At 42.0% G+C, this 16781-nt stretch overlaps 1 protein-coding gene across 7 annotated transcripts in view; it reads left to right on the forward strand.

Moving 5' to 3' along the window:
* The window catches only part of abca2 (ATP-binding cassette, sub-family A (ABC1), member 2), a 508939-nt gene that overhangs the window by 255628 nt on the left and 236530 nt on the right, over window positions 1–16781 (forward strand). The gene's annotated exons all lie outside the window — the stretch shown is intronic.

The following is a 16781-nucleotide window of genomic DNA, read 5'->3' on the forward strand; positions in this document are numbered from 1 at the left end:
GCCTGACTGTTTGGGTGATGGAGCTTCGGACTGAGTGATAGACAGAAACTGTAGACATTGCAGAATCTAAATGGGTGACAACGTATGCAAAAGTCCAATTGTTCTAATTTTCTCAGATTTATAATGCTAATCATATTTTATATTGGCCCTGTGGTAATTCCCAATCCTGTCTAACTGCATTGACATTATTTAACTGGAAGGAGCTTTTTACCAATCAATCAAAAGGGCTGCAACTTGCCCATTGAGCTACATCAGTCATGGAGCCTAAACACCCTAATGATGAGACCGAGTGGTGACGAGAGAGACAGATAAGGAAGCAAATCACGCCCTCAGGAACCCACTGCCTGACCAGGGCTCTGTGTGCCTGGAGACACATTGGTTGTGAATTGACCTATTTCGTCACATGAGGAGCAACTTGTAACCGATTCAACATCACTCTTGGAGCAAGCTGACAGTAACTGCAGCTTTTTGTAGCACCTTTTTAAAATCTATTTTGCAAACGCTGCTGCTTTGCTTTCGATTAGTAATTTCATGGCAGATATGTGGACCACATCAGGGAAATCTACTGATGATTTTGATATTTAGGCACTACCAGGTCATTGATTAAAATACCCATTCAGCACTCCGTACATCGCTGTTGTTAATAGCTGCTTATCGCCAATGCATCGAAGCACATGGTAAGTGGAATCTGTCGATTTTGGAGGATTACTGTTACAAGTGCTGACACCACTTTGCAACGATAACGGTGTTACAGACATGCTCGCCAGGTCAGTGTATTTGATTGTAGATGTTTCGTCACCCTGCTAGGTAATATTATCAGTGCACCTCCGGTGAAGTGTTGGTGTTCTGTCCCGTTGTTACTTACTTATTTATATTTACAAACCAAGACATGTAAATAACAAGTGGGACAGAACACCAACACTTCACTAGAGGCGCACTGACGATGTTGCCTAGCTGGGTACAGAATGCCTGTAATTAAACATACTGGCTTGGCAAGCAAGTCTACAACCTCATCCACAATCTGAGCTACAAATCTTCTCAAAAGCTTTTGTGGTAATGGTTGCAATGATCAGAAAACTGCTTTGTAGAAACATAGTTTCCTTATAATGTGGGAACAGGCCATTCAGCCTCAAATCCACACCAGTCCTCCAAAGAGCATTTGATCCCTCTAGTCCCTGCATTTCCATGGCCAGTCTACCTAACCTGTACACCTTTGGACTGTAGGGAGAAACCAGAGCACCTGGAGCAAACCCGCACAGACAGGGGGAGAATGTGCAAACTCCACACAGATAATTGTCGGAGGTGAGAATTGAACTGAGATCCCTGTGAGGCGGCTTTGCTAACCACTGAGCCACCATGCCACCATACTGAGGAATGAAAAATGGAGAATGTGCGTGTTTGGTGCTAAAGTATCTGGTGCTGAAATTTCAACGGATCTGGACATTTTAATAGCCTCACCACTCAAAAGTCCACCTACGGTTCGAGGCAAATATGTTCGAACCACTTAAGAAGTAATTGGACCATACAAAAAGTCGCATTGACTTTAAAAGCTAGAAGATTGAGCTAAGATTAACATGTGTTTATGCCTGACTCCAGAGATAGGAGGATGTAATCTAACCTGACACTCCAGGTCACACTGCCAGAGATGCAGTCGTTTGGATGGGATGTTAAGAACAGGTCCATCTCACGTTTGTGACTGGATGAAGAGTCTCGATCCGAAACGTCAAACTTTCCTGCTCCTCTGATGCTGCTTGGCCTGCTGTGTTCATCCAGCTTCACATCGTGTTATCTCAGATTCTCCAGCATCTGTAGTTCCTATTATCTCTGCAACCATCTCATTTGTGCTTAAAAGATCACATGGCATTATTTCAAATAGGGCGGAGACAAAGTGCACTTCTCACTGCACTTGTGTATTTCTGTACTTGAGTACATGTAACAATAAAGCTTAAGTCAAATCAAATCAAATCTTTGTTCTCTTTGGTGGCCTGGTCAACATGTATTGCTCAATCAACTGTACTTATGAACAAAACAAGGTACCCTGGCAGTTATCTAATTACAGTTGTGTCACTTTGTTCTCTGAAATGACAGCTGTGTTTCATACATTTTAACAACGACCAAACTTTCAAACTGCTTCATTATCTATAAAGTACTTTGAGACATCCTGAGGTCAAGAAAGGTACTATGTAAATACAAGCTCAGTCTTCCTTTAAGATGAGCTGACTTTTTTTAAGGCAAAGATAGATTTTTGGAACTAAGAGTTATGGTAATTGGGGGAGGGTAGGTGGAGATGAGTCCACAAAAAGATAAGCCATGATCTTTTTGAATGGTGGAGCAGGCTCGAGGGGCCGGATGGCCTACTCCTGCTCCAATTTCTTACAGTCTTATTTACTGAATAGCCTCTGCAGTTGTCTGCTGTTAGATGCAAATATTTAATGGATGTTAACAGCAGACTAGCTAAACCAGACCACTTCAGATTTCTTTGCACTTAGTGCCTGACGCTGTTCCATTCTTGAAAGATGGGAGAAGCTCTTGTTAAACTGGAGATAGATACCACGTAACCTGCAATGCTGAACAGATTCTTCCTGCAAATGGGGCACCTTGATGTAGCAATGCTTTGCTTAGAGCTGGAGTGAGTAGTAAAGTTAATGCAAAGGTTGCTATAAGTTGCAGACAAACTAATTTGGGCAGAGAATTGTTCTCAATAAATAAACAAAGGCTGTTGAGCATGAGCTGCTAATCATAGATGGTGACAGGTGGGATATTAACTTAGAGGTTGAGAGTTGGAGAGTCGAACGTGTGGTGCAGGCAAAATGAGTTACGTAGACCATTGCAATACAAAACGAAAATCAATATCACATAAGCTACTGGTTGTTCTGGTCATTTTGAAATTATTGAACAGTAATAAACTCGCTATTTCTCTTTTTACGAAGAAAGTATTGCATTATGTTTCAGAAATGAAAAGCAAAACACAAGGCAATTTTTATTGAAAATAACCTTTATGTAAAGAGCCTGAAATGGATTTAATTTTTGAATTTGAAAAGGATTTATTTGGATAGGTATGCATTGTGCAGTGCAAAGAGAACTGTTGTTTCACTTTGAAGATTGTTTTTCAAATCTCGGGCTGACAAGGGGAAGGTATCCCTGTTTGATAATATTGTTGATTGTTAATCTGCAGAAGAAAGTGTTAGAATACAGGGGGAAATGGCCATACTTGTTTTGTGTATGTGTGCTCGCTGGTCTGAGGCCCAGACAATAAAATAAGACTTTTCTGAAGAAGGGTGTAGGCCTGAAATGTCAGCTTTCCAGCTCCTCTGATGCTGCTTGGCTTGCTGTGTTCATCCAGCTCTACACCTTGTTATCTCAATAAAATAAAGCTGACTGGATGTCATATGTCCCAGAATCCACTGACCATCTAGATGCACTTATGCTGCCTGTGCATAATGAATTGACTGCCTTTTTTTTGTATTTAGTAATCTGCATCTTTTCGCCCAGTGTCAATCTTTGCTTTTTAATTAATGTTTTGAAAATATAACTCGATTTGCATGCAATTGTACTGCAGTCCCTTAATCTGACCCCGTCAATGAGCTTAGAATGGCTGTGTCCTGAAAGTCTCTTCACGCTTAAGTCCAATTTTGTCCACATGTTGTCCAAAGGAATCAGTGTATACTGATTGTGAATGGGAAATGTTGACCAATTGTTCTTCCAAATGAGGAAATAGTGAGGCTGCAATACCTTTTATTGCTCTGACAAAGGCCATCAATCAGATTAGGCTGGAGATCGATCCTGCCCCTCATTCTGTCTGACAAAGCTGTTTTCTGAATAAACTTACAGCAATCGAGAGTGTTACTGAATTATTCTGAGGCAGAAGTGTATTAATAAGTGAATAATATTCTGCTCGGCTGTTTCTTGATTTTGTCAAAGCATACAAATTTTATTCTTATTTTTAGTTAAAAACCTTGCACTTTAACAGGAACTGTTCTCAGTTGTCAATGATACAATTAATACAAGTATCAAACAGGAAATCTCAAATCAGGAAGTGGTAAAGAGATAAGGTACGCTGTCCCCTAGGAAAGAGAATAGGGTCTGAGTTATAGAGATGTGTAGCATTGGAAATAGATCCTTCGGTCCAACTTGTCCACACCAACCAGATATCCTACATTAACATAGTCCCTGTGCCGGCATTTGGTTCATATCCCCCTAAACCCTTCCTAATCATGTACCCGTCCAGATGCCTTTTAAATGTTGTAATTGTACCAGCCTCCACCAGTTCCTCTGGCAGCTCATTCCTTACATGCACTGCCATCTGCTGAAAAAGTTGCCCCTTAGATCCCTTTTAATTCTTTCCCTCTTGCCTTAAACCTATGCTGTCTAGTTTTGGACTCCCCTACTCTGAGGATAGGAGCTTAACTATTCAATCTATCCATGCCCCTTATGATTTTTTAAACTGTTATGAGGTCACCGCTCAGCCTCCGATGCTCTGGGAAAAATAGCTCCAGCCTATTCAGCCTCACCCTGTAGTTCAAGCTGTCCAAGCCTGGCAACAACCTCATAAATATTTTCTGAAACCTTTCAAGTTTCACAACATCTTTCCTATAGCAGGGAGACTCGAATTGAACGCAGTATCGTAAAAGTGGACTGAGCAAGAAATCCCATAAATGTAACACGCTAAATGAGCTCACAATGCTGCAAAATGTGGCAGCCTGGAATATGCACTTACATCTCAGTACTGGGGCTTGGTCAGTTTGGTTGTGTTATGACACAACTCCCTGAGAGTTGGGGTTTAAACCAGAATCTTCTGATGCAGAGTTAGTGACTATCCTCACCATCCAACAGAGGGAATTACTCGCCCAAATTTCAATTCTGTTTGCTGGTTCGAATGTTACTTGGTGAAGTGGCAAAAGCAATTAGATTTGCTTTCCTAAGGGAGCAGTTTGAATGATGTGAATTACAAAATGAAGCCATTCATTTTATGTACTTGTCAGTGACTTTTGCAGCAGAGGGAGAGAACGAGCCACTGCTTACCGCAGAGCTCATAGAGATTGGTCAGTTCATATTCACATAATACTGTAACAAGTGGCATTCCTCCAATTTAGAACTTCAACTTTTAGATCATTCTATCCTTTTCCATCACTATTTAAAAACCAATAAAATTATAGTCACTGGTTCTCCCATTGACACCTCAATCACCTGTCCTGCCTAATTTCCTAAGAGTAGGTCAAATTTTGTACCTTCTGTAGTTGGTGCATTCACATACTGAATTTTCTTGGACATATTAACAAAACCCTGCCCATCCAAGCCCTTAACATGCGGCAGACCCAGTCTATGTTTTGAAAGTTAAAGTTGAAGTCCCGTACTATTGGCACTTTATTATTCTTACAGATCTCCTTACAACTTTGTTTCTCAATTTCCCGCTGACTATTGAGGATCTATGGTACAATCCCAGTAAGAAGATCATCCTTTTCTTATTTTCCAGTTCCTCCTAAATAACTTCCGTGGATGTATTCCTGGAAATATCCTCCCTACTTATAGCCATAATGTTATCCCTAATCAAAAATCCCACTCCCTCTCTCTTGCCCACCTTTCTATCCTTCCTATAGCATCTATACCCTGGAAGATTAAGCTGCCAGTGCTGTCCATTCCTGAGCCACACCTCTGTATTTGCTATGATATTCTGGTCCCAGGTTTCCAGCTGAAGTTAATCTGTCTTACTTTGAAATAATGCCTATTGCATTGAAATAAATAGTTTAAATTTATCAATCTTACCTCATTCTGTGCTTCGTTCCTGACTGACCTGACGATTTGACTCCTTTCCACTTCCCAACTACAGGCTAGCCTCCCTTCTCCCTTGCCCCCATCCCTGGTCCCAACTAAGAAGCTGTAGCACATCTCCCGGCCAGTATATTATCGTGCTTCTAGTTCAGGTGCAACCTTTCTTTCTTACACAGATCGCTTATACCCCAGAAGAGAGTCCAATGATCCAGAAGTGTGAATCCTCTCCCCTGTCATGGGTTTATCTGCTGTGTCCTCACTAGCACGTGGCATGGGGGTTAATCCAGATATTACCACCCTCGAGAACCTCCGTTTTAAATTCCTGACTAACTTTCTATATTTTCTCCTCAGAATCTCTCTTTCTATGTCATTAGTTCTAATGTGTACAATGACCTGCTGCTGGCCCCTCTCCCCTTTGAAAATATTCTGCACCCTGTCCTGATCCTGGCACCAGGGAGGCAACACACCATTCTGTTGTCTTGTTGTCGGCTGCAGAAACATCTGTCTGTGCATCTGACCAGAGAGTCCCCTATCACAATCGATCACTTGGAACCTGATGTACCCCTCGTTACATTACAGCAGGTCTTGGTACCAGAAACCTGGCTGTCAGCACAACATTCCCCTGGGAGTCCCTCATTCCCAATATTTTCTAAAACGGTATATTTGATGGAGTTGGGATAGTCACAGGAGACTCCTGCATTACCTGCCTCCCTCTCTTACCTTTCTGGAGGTCACCCATCTATCTGACTGTATGTGCGTTTTATCTCCCTTCGTGCACCTGCCATCCATCACACTCCCTTGCTCATCACATTCCTAATTGCCTGTAACTGCAGCTCCAACCATTCTGTGCGATCCAACAGAACTTACAACCAAACACACTTCTTGCAGTCATATTCACCAGTAATATGGAAACTCTCCCTAATCTCCCATGTCCAACAGGAAGAGAACATCACTCTACTAAAGGCCATCTTTGCACATTAACAATCTATAGACCCAGAAAGCAGCAAAGTCTCACTGCTCTAAAGACACTGTTCCAGACCATCTTAGTACCTTTGTTTTATATTTTTAAAGTTTCATGAAAAAAACTGATCTCAACAAAAACATTGAGTCAAAAACAAACTCATTATTGTAGATTTGCAAAAAAAAGTTACACTTTTAAAAACTAGCCACTTAGCTGCACCCCTGCTGTGAGCTCCCCCATACACATTTCTCCAAGGTCAGCTGTGTATTTCACTGTTTATTTTTCTCAGAGTTAAGTTACTTGGGATTTGGCATCACTGGCTAGACCAGCATCTAATTGCTATTCCTTTATTGCCCAGAGCCCTGCTATGAGTTATCCATATCGCAGTGTATCATGCAGGCCAAACTAAGTTAGGCATGGTAATTACCTTTCCTAAAGGGCATCAGTGAACCAAATGGGTTTTCATAACAGATGATAGCAGTTACCTGATCACCATTTGGCTGGCATTTCATTCATTTTTTTAAAATTAAATTCAGATTTCACCATATGGCAGGGTGAAATTCCAATCCATGCTTTCACAACATTGATCTAGGGCTCCAGAATATAGTACAGTAATGTTACCACCACACTAACTAACCGTTCCCACCCCCTTCCCTCCCCTCCCATCCCCCATCATGGATATAGCACTCTACTAAAAGGGCCAGATATTGGGCTGTGGAGATGTTACTCACCTACGTTGGATTTCTTTCCCCAGAATTCTCTCAAAACTAGTGTGACCAATGCAAACAATAATGCAATATTAAGGACTCCTGGGTAAATTAATCACCATTGTGAGTTTTCTGCTAATTGCAGTAGTTTGCAGAACTTCAAAAAGATTCCAGAAATTAAGCTGGCTATTTTGAGTGCAAGAAAAATAAAGAAACCGTTATAAGTTTTGAATGTAATGTGTCTTTTAAAATTTATTCAGAAATGGCACGGTGGCTCAACGGCTAGCACTGCAGCCTCAGCGCCAGGGACCCGGGTTCGATTCCAGCCTCAGGCGACTGTCTGTGTGGAGCTTCCACATTCTCCCCGTGTCTGCGTGGGTTTCCTCTGGGTGCTCTGGTTTCCTCCCACAGTCCAAAGATGTGCAGGTTAGGTGGATTGGCCATGCTAAATTGCCTGTAGTGTTCAAGGGTGTGTAGGTTACAGGGGGATGAGTCTGGGTGGGATGCTTCAAGGGGCAGTGTGGACTTGTTGGACCGAAGGGCCTGTTTCCACACTGGAGGGAATCTAATCTAAACTAACCAGCCCAATCTGTCTAGCAAATGGTTTCATGTGTATTTTGAAAGCTTTTTCTGAGTAATTTAAATTAAGGTTTCTCACCTAGTGGAAAGCTTATTGTGATTATAAATACTTATTTTTGTGAAAAACCCACTTGCTGCTGTGTTGATGGGATTGCAATACTGTGTTGTCATGAAAATTGCATTGCGTATTTTGTCATGCAAACATGCAGCAGCAGAGGGACTGTGCTCAGAAGAGACAATAAAGTATCTGTCCTCAGCAGCTCCTGCAGTTCTCTTTCTAAATATCTTTGGCTGAATATATGACTCTCTTTATCTTAGGAACTTTGCTTATCACTCCTAAAGTATGTCATGCGATATTTTTAAAACAATTACTTTTTTTAATGTTTTAAAGCTTGCTGTTTGTTGATAGATATTGTATTCAGCAATGTGCCCATAAGTGAGAGAAAATTTCCGGTTGGGAGTGAGTTTTTTTAAAAAATTTGTTCATGGGATGTCGACATCACTGACTAGACTGGCACTTACTGCTCTTGCCTAATTGTCCAGCAGGCAGTTAAGAGTCAATGATATTGCAAAACAATTTCCAAATGGGTGGGACTTTAGACCAGAGTCACTAGTTGTGCCTAGAGTGGGAAACCATCTTTATTGAGTAAAGCAGCAAGGTGAAATGGACTGTATCCAGTTCATTACATCTTATTACACTCCCAGAGCGGTTTCTAAGTGATCTTTTGGTAAGTAGGCAACATAGGAGGCGTCTAGTATCTCGTTGTCCCTCCATTTGCTGCTCCCACCATGCAGTCACTAAATTATCCACCATCCATTGATTTTTCAACAACATATTCCTCCGTTAGGCTGTTTAAAATATGTGAAAGTTTTTTTTGAGCAACAATTATAAATTTTTTTAAACACTCTAAGGCATAATTTCTATTAAGCAATGCTCAAGTGAGTTTGAGTGGAAACTTGTGGGGTGGTGGGAGTGGGTCGGCAGGAATCACTCTGGGAAATAGATGGAATTTTGGATGCACTTCTTTGCTGGAAGCACCAGTTGTACTCCACATGGGAAAATCTCTCTGACTTGCATGTCCTTGAAGTGAGGAGGAAGCTTGCCATTGAGTCTTTTTCTCAATCGTGCATTGGACTTGGGCATGGGTGACTCAATAACATTTGTTACCCATGGTGGTGAGCTGCCTTCTTGAACTGCTGCAGTCCGTGTGCTGTAGGTGGACCCACATGATGTTAAGGAGAAAATTCCAAGATTTTGATCCAGCAACATTGAAGGAGTGGTGATTTATTTCCAAGTCAGGATGGATGAGAGGCTTAGAGGGGCGCTTGTTGGTGATGGTGTTCCCCTTAAGTCTGCTGTCTGTAACAACATCTTGCACAAGGTGTCGTTTAACATGGACGTGTAGCTAGTACTCAGTTCCGGCAGACCAGGAGACACTCCTGGCCTTGCTGCCTGACTTAGGTGCCTCAGAAAGATTTACAGGTTGTGGATGTGAGTTTGCTCGCTGAGCTGGAAGGTTAGTTTTCAGATGTTTCGTCACCATTCTAGGTAACATCATCAGTGAGCCTCCGACGAAGCGCTGGTGTTATGTCCCGCTTTCTATTTATCTGGTTAGGTTTCCTTGGGTTGGTGATGTCATCCTTCTTTATTCACGCACACACCGAACACTAGCTGTGATCAACCAGCTCAGTGACAGCCCCTGAACTGAGGAGATTCTAAATCACCTGTGGCCCAGGGTTAACAACAAGGATCTTGTAGTCGATAAGGTCCAACTGGTTCTCAGCACTTCATACCCCCCACCCTCACGTCCCTCTAAGTCCATGATGTTGGCCTGGTCTTTCTCTTGTAACTTATCCTGCTACGTTTTCACCCCAAATCCAGTTCCTCTGTACTGGACCATAGCCTGTCTCTTGTGTCCAGAGCATCTTGTGAGAGTTTCCTCCTGTTCTGCTGGTAACAGTAGCGAGGCTGCATCTGTCTTGGGCTCTGAGGTTTCCCTGACACCAGGTGGAAGGAGAGAACCTACTGTTTCTGCCAAGCCTTCTGGCTTTTCTGATGGGTCAGGTCCAGGTTGCTTCTGTCCCTTTGTGAGGTAACAGCTCTCGGGTGAGCCGCTTGTTTATTCAGGACTGTATCACCTACTCGAACTTTGTAAGTCATGGGATCTGACCTCGCGTCAACCTCACCTTGTACCCGTACAGGGCCATTTCCATGGTTCCGGCCCCAAACTTCAACCCCTGAATTAAATTGCCCCTCTCACTTAGAGGAAGCATTTGGTTGGCATTGGCGTTCCTGCTGCCATTCCACCCCCACCCATTCCCCCAGGTCTGGGAATACCAGGCGTAACGTGGTGCAGAGTCTTCTCCCCATCAGCAGCTCTGCTGGAGCTAACCCCCTTGTTGCATGAGGCGTGATCCTATCATCAGACAGGCACCAGGACAGTTTGGTGTCAAGTAATGCTGTAGGCTCCTTTTTTCAGCCTGCCTTCAACGTTTGGACCACTCTTTCTGCTAGACCATTGGACTCTGGATGGTATGGAGCTGTCCTTGTGTGCCAAATGCCATTCATCTTTACCTTGTCAAAAATGCCAACACAGGTTCCCCCATTTCTCCTACAGCTGAACAAAACTGATAGCATCTTAGAATTAGAGAAGGTTTGGGGGTCACCAACTTTGTCAATTCTTGGAAGGCTTTAGTTACTGGTGCCTCTTAAAACTGAGAATATTGTGTGTCCTCAGGCAATCAGAATGGTTACTCATTGCTTTTTATCTTCCCCAGTGTCATTTGCCTGGAAAAAATATTGCATTGTTTCCACGTATTGGGCCCAAGCTTTCACAGCAGGATGCTGGAATGCTTCCTCCAAGTCCAAAGTGACTGTTGCAAGCAAATGTTATTCAGGCATGATAACAAAGTGTGAAGCTGGATGAACACAGCAGGCCAAGCAGCATCTCAGGAGCACAAAAGCTGACGTTTCGGACCTAGACCCTTCATTAGATGAAGGGTCTAGGCCCAAAATGTCAGCTTTTGTGCTCCTGAGATGCTGCTTGGCCTGCTGTGTTCATCCAGCTCCACACTTTGTTATCTTGGATTCACCAGCATCTGCAGTTCCTATTATCACAGTTATTCAGGCACATACTGTTTTCTCCCATTGCTACTGAAATAACTACACAGAGGCCATATCCTGTCACCAAGCCCCCCTTTATTTACTTGTGCATGGTACCCTGGTTGTGGTCAGCCTGTTTGGAGTCATTCAGTTGAACTGAGGAGATTCTAAATCCCCTGTTTATATTGGTCAGCCAGGGCTTCCTGATTGGGGTTGTTAACCTGGGCCAATCAAGGACCACATCGTCAACAAGCTCCACGTAGTTCCAATCAGTACAGAGACACTACTCATCTTGCCATAAGATCACCATGTGGGGAAATCCACCCATTGGGCATTGGAATATTCAAAGACATGAAGTACAATTTAACATGACAATGTATTGCCTGTACTTTGCTTCTCCAGAGGGAGGTCCGGTAACATACAGACAGGGACAGTTGGCTCTTCAAAGGTTTCATTGTCAATTCTCACCTTTGGCAACAAAAACAGAAATTGCTGGAAAAGCTCAGCGAGTCTGGCAACATCTGTGGAGAGAAAATCAGAGTTAACATTTCTGGTCTGCTGACCGTCCCTCAGCATTCACGCCAGTTGGCCTGGAAGGAAGCATGTCAAGATAAGGCCAGTGTTTGCCATGGCTATTAGTTACTGAAGCTTTGACCTGTGTAATGGAATTGCCTATTCTTGTTGTATTATCCTGAACACAAATGCAACTTTCAGCCTCCTTGAGGCAGGGCACCAGAAATACAGGGAATCTATGGCAGAACATTCTGACATTTGTCAGATACCAGGAAAAGATTAGGAAATACTCTGAAGTTATTCAGTTCAAAAATAAAATAGCTGATACAAATATGAAAGAATAACTCCATGATATATTCTGCTGTTGCTCTTTTTTCTCATAATCAGAATATTTGCTGGGTTGAAAGTTCAGGTTCTGTTAATGGCCTTTTCTGGCTGATACACAGCTTAAGAGATGAGTATTTATTGTTGCCATTGTGCTTCAATGAGGAAGTATCTCAGTGTTTGTTGAGTTTTTTGGTGCTGATCCTATCAGAGGAAAGGAGCAAAACCATTCCAATCTTCTTAAAATGCCCAGTTGGCAACTCTAGTTGATTTTGAGAGAGATTTTTAATTTGCCATGTTCAAATCTAGCTTCGAAGCAATCTGAATGATGCTGTGGCTGATTGTGCCAAACTGGTATCTTTTTAGAAGTCAGTAGACATGGTGGAAGAGCATAGAATTTGTTGCTAGGTCAGTAGCAAGCAGCTGTGCAACATTAGTTCCAGGACTTGTTTCGATCTAGTTTTTCATTGAGGATTACGCTGGGTCACATGACTTTCAATGATTTCTATATCTTAAGGAGTTGAGTTGAGTAGAAAATTTATTTTTCTTTGGTTCTCAACAGCATTTGTCTTTTTACGGTGTAATAAATTAGCCAAGTAATATATAACTTTGGCCTCAGGTTGTATGTTTATCAATGTCAACCAAAAGCAATGGGAATAACATGATAGCATGTCATTATTGGACAACTGGAAAAGGCATTTTTGTTAGATACTGGAGTGTTCCAGAATTACTTGCAATTTGAGACAGGTAAAGATACATTTTATTTCATAGGCAATGAAGACTTATTGAAGTAAAGCTAAAGACGCCACAGTCTTACCAGGCCATAAAGCTGCTCTTTCATTAAAGATATGACAGACAGTGGTTTAACCTGAGGATCACCATGCCTTAGGTGAGGGGAGAGCTTGAGAAGGAGAATCCTTCAGCCACTGCAAGAATTGTGTACTCGCTGTTGGTGTTGCTGTGCATCACAAACCAGACATCCAGCCAACTGAGCTAGACAAATACTGACTCAAAAAAAGTACTGGCAAGTGACCTAATAGAGAACAAAAAAACTTATATTGACATTGTGCTGGCTGTGATTCCTGGATGCTACAAAGTACTTTATAGCCAACAATGTTTCAGAATATAGTCACTATTGTAATGCAAAAGATGTGGCTGCCAATTTACTCACAGCAAGCCCTCAGAAACAGCAGTGCGAAAGTGACTTGTTATCTTTGTGTGATGCTGGTGGAAGATTAATTATTTTTCACTTTGAAAAAGTGCCATGAGATCTCTTTCAATCACCTGAGAAGAGATGGATGAAGCAGGAGTATAGGTGGTTGGCTTGTAACTAGGATCCTGCGCGTTACATAGGCTAGTAATTGGCAAAATAATAGATGTTTTAGAGTTGCACCATATTAGCTTGCAAAATAGAATGAAGGTGTCTTCAAGCCCATCTTGGTATATGCGAAAGTCACCACATGGGAAATGTGTATAAGTGGAATAAATCTGGGAGATAAATTTGCAACAGGTGCCTTACAATTTGGCTAGTTAGCTTCATTCATGGGCCATTGATACCCATTTTGAAAGTGTAATTTCTGCATTTCAATGGAAAAAAAGGTTACAATTGATAATATTAATGTTAATTGAATGGCTGTGATTAGCCAAGCATGATGGACAAATCTGTTGCTCAAACACTTTCTAAACGATCCAGTCAAGGATACTGAAATTCAGGTCTCTTGTCATTAGAATTATTGACTTGCAGGACTGGATGGTGTTAAGCTTAAAGGAAATACATTTGTGGACAGTGTTAGAAACGTAGAAATGAGGTTTGGCCATTCACCTGATCGAGACTGCTCCACCATTCAGTTAGATCATTGTTGATTATCCACCTCAACTTCACTTTACCACAATATCCCTTGATGTGATTAGTTCCAGAAATCCATTGACTTCTGTCTTGATCTTCAACAGCCTCTCCGGCAGAGAATTCCAAAGATTCACCATCCCCCACAAAGTAAAAAAAAACTTCCCTCATCTCATTCTTAGATGACAAAACCCTTATTCCAAGACTATATTCCCTCGTTCAGGAGTCATGGGGACTACCTTATCTTCTTCCTCCATGTTCCTTCCTGTGAAAATTTTATAAGTTTCGAAGGGATCTCCTCTCTTCTTTGTAAACTGTAGAGAACACAGACTCAGTTTCCTCAATTTCTCCTCATAAAGCAATCTCACCACTCCAGGGGTTAGTCGGATGAACCACTTCGGCTCTTCCTCTATGGTAAACATATCCTTCCATGTATAAGGAGGCTAAAATTGTGCATCATATTGCAGGTGCTGTCTCACTAAAGCTCTGGACAGCTGCAAAAATGCATCTTTGCTCCTGTATTTAAATCTGCTTGCAGTGAGATTCAGTATACCACTGATCTTGCTCGTTGTCTGCTGAACCTGCATACTAGGTCTTAGTTATTAATGCGCAGAAATTCCCAAGTCTCTTAATCACTCACCTTTTAAGAAATGTTCAGCCCTTCTTTTTTTTCCCCACCGAAAGGGAGAACCTCACACAATTCACAGCATAATCCATCTGGCGTGTTCTAGCCCATTCCTATAGCCCCTCCAAGTCCCCTTTATACGTCCTTGAATCCTCTTTCCCATTTCCACTCCCATCTAGTTTTGAGTCATTAAAAATTTTCAAAAAATTGTGATTGAACATATTTGCAAACTTGGAAATAATGCATTTGTTGTCTGCATCTAAGCATGCATAAAGATAATGAGGGTTTGTGTGTCTAGCACTGATCCTTGCGGAATCTTGATTAGAACAATCTATCATCCTGAGAATGATCCATTATCAATGCTTTGTTTTTTGACTGTTAACTAATTCACAGTTTACATCAATATATCACCGTCAAGCCAATGTGCTATAATTTTATTTACTGACCTCCTGTGTGGGACCTTAGTAAAATCCTATTTTAAATCCAGGTACATTAATACTGTGCTCTCCTTTATTCATGCTACAATTAACGTTCTTCGAAACTCCAAATTTGTCATGCATGCTTTCCTTTTCATAAATTTGTGTTGACTGCCCAGTATTACCATTCCATTCAATATTAACAGTATGGTCAAGGGAGGTCTGGAGTCCCAGGACAAGGGGATTATCATTTGAGAGTGGTGGTGGTGGTTGGGGGGTGGGGGGGGAGCGGAATCGGATGGAGATTGGGACCAGGGGGATAGGGGGTGGCAGGATTGGGAATGGAGATGGGGAAGTATGAGGACAGAGGGAAAAATGGGGACCTGGGAAGATAGGCGGGTCAGCATCGGGATGCGGAGAGAATCAGAAGGGTTGGGGGAGGGAGAGAAAGCTTGTGGGGTGTGGAGAAGAGCAGGAGAGGCCCCTTCAACTCCTACATTCCTAAACCCCCCCAATGGTTTGATTCTGTGTATATATGCACTTCTGATAAGCACAGGTGCTCTGATGTTACACTGTCAACAAATACTGCCATATAAATAAGGGGCTTAGCAAATGACTTCATTGATGGAAATCAGTTCTTAACGTCATCTGCATAATTAAAAGATCATTTGCTTCCCACAACCTCATTCAATCACACACTCTTTAATCTCTTTGTTTCCTGGTGAGTGTCTCTAGGTGCTGACAACCTTGTTGATCGTCATTCAGTCAAACTGCCAAAAAGTACCTGCTTCTGTCACAAACTTGATAGCTATGAGATAAACTGACAGAACACCTTGATTTTTCTTTAATTCATTCATGGGATGAAGGTGTCATTGTCTAGTTCAGCAATTATTGCCCATCTGTGATTACCTAGAGGGCAGTTAAGAGTCAACCAATTGCCGTGAGTCTTGAGCCCCACGTAGGCCAGTCCAGGTGAGGACAGCAGTTTCCTTACCTAAAGGGAATTGGTGAACCAGGTAGGATTTCCCTATAATCGATACAAAGACATCATTAGACTCTTAATTTCAGATCTTTACTGAATTCAAATTCTAACATGGCGGAATTTGAACCCAGATCAAAACATTAACTTGTGTCTGCATTAAGAGTCCAGCAATAATACCACTCGGCCATTGCCTCCCGTGAGTAATATTGAGCACTCTTTCCTAATTATCTTCAACCCCATTTTTAGCAGTTACCTTATCTTTTGTTGCTCTGTAATGTTAAGTACTGTACTTAAGTCTGTAATTAATAATGCTGCTCCGGTGTCTTTATCCAAATACAGTTACTCAGAAAAAGAATAGCTTTTACATGTTTAAATGACAACAGTTGGGATGATGTATAAGTTAATAGTGGTAGCAGCATTTCTCAAACCTTTGAGAGTTCTCTTGTTATTTGTGCTGAGATCACGCACCATTCGATCTCTTTGAGACAAATGAAAGCTGGCTGGTTTGCTGTGATTTAACCTGCCCTCAAATTCTCAGCTCTTTGCTGTCCAATGGAAGTTTTGTCAGCTTCACAGCATGCAATACCCATGATAGGAAATGGAAGTACATTATTAGCCTCCACCAACATAGTCAATATAGTAGTCACTATACTTCAGGAACACTTCACTTACTGTAAAGTACACTGGGGTGTCTTGGTAAGCACAGAAGGCTGGTTCAGTCTTTCTTTTGCTGCTTCTTTCTTGCCCTGCTTACTTTCATTTATCTTTCCTTTATCCTTCCATCCCTCTCTTCTTTCCTTTCTTTCTCAAGTAATCGGTCCCTTGCTTACAGTGCCTTATCCTTGTTTGTAAATCCCTCTGTGGTGTTGTTACGTTTAGTGAAATTCCAGCCAAGATTGTATCCTTAGGTCTCAGAGCTCGACTTGAAACCAGGACACTTTGACTGCCTCTGTGGCCTT

The sequence above is a fragment of the Stegostoma tigrinum genome, chromosome 29 (genome assembly GCF_030684315.1).
Source record: "Stegostoma tigrinum isolate sSteTig4 chromosome 29, sSteTig4.hap1, whole genome shotgun sequence".
NCBI classification, from domain to species: Eukaryota; Metazoa; Chordata; class Chondrichthyes; order Orectolobiformes; family Stegostomatidae; genus Stegostoma; species Stegostoma tigrinum.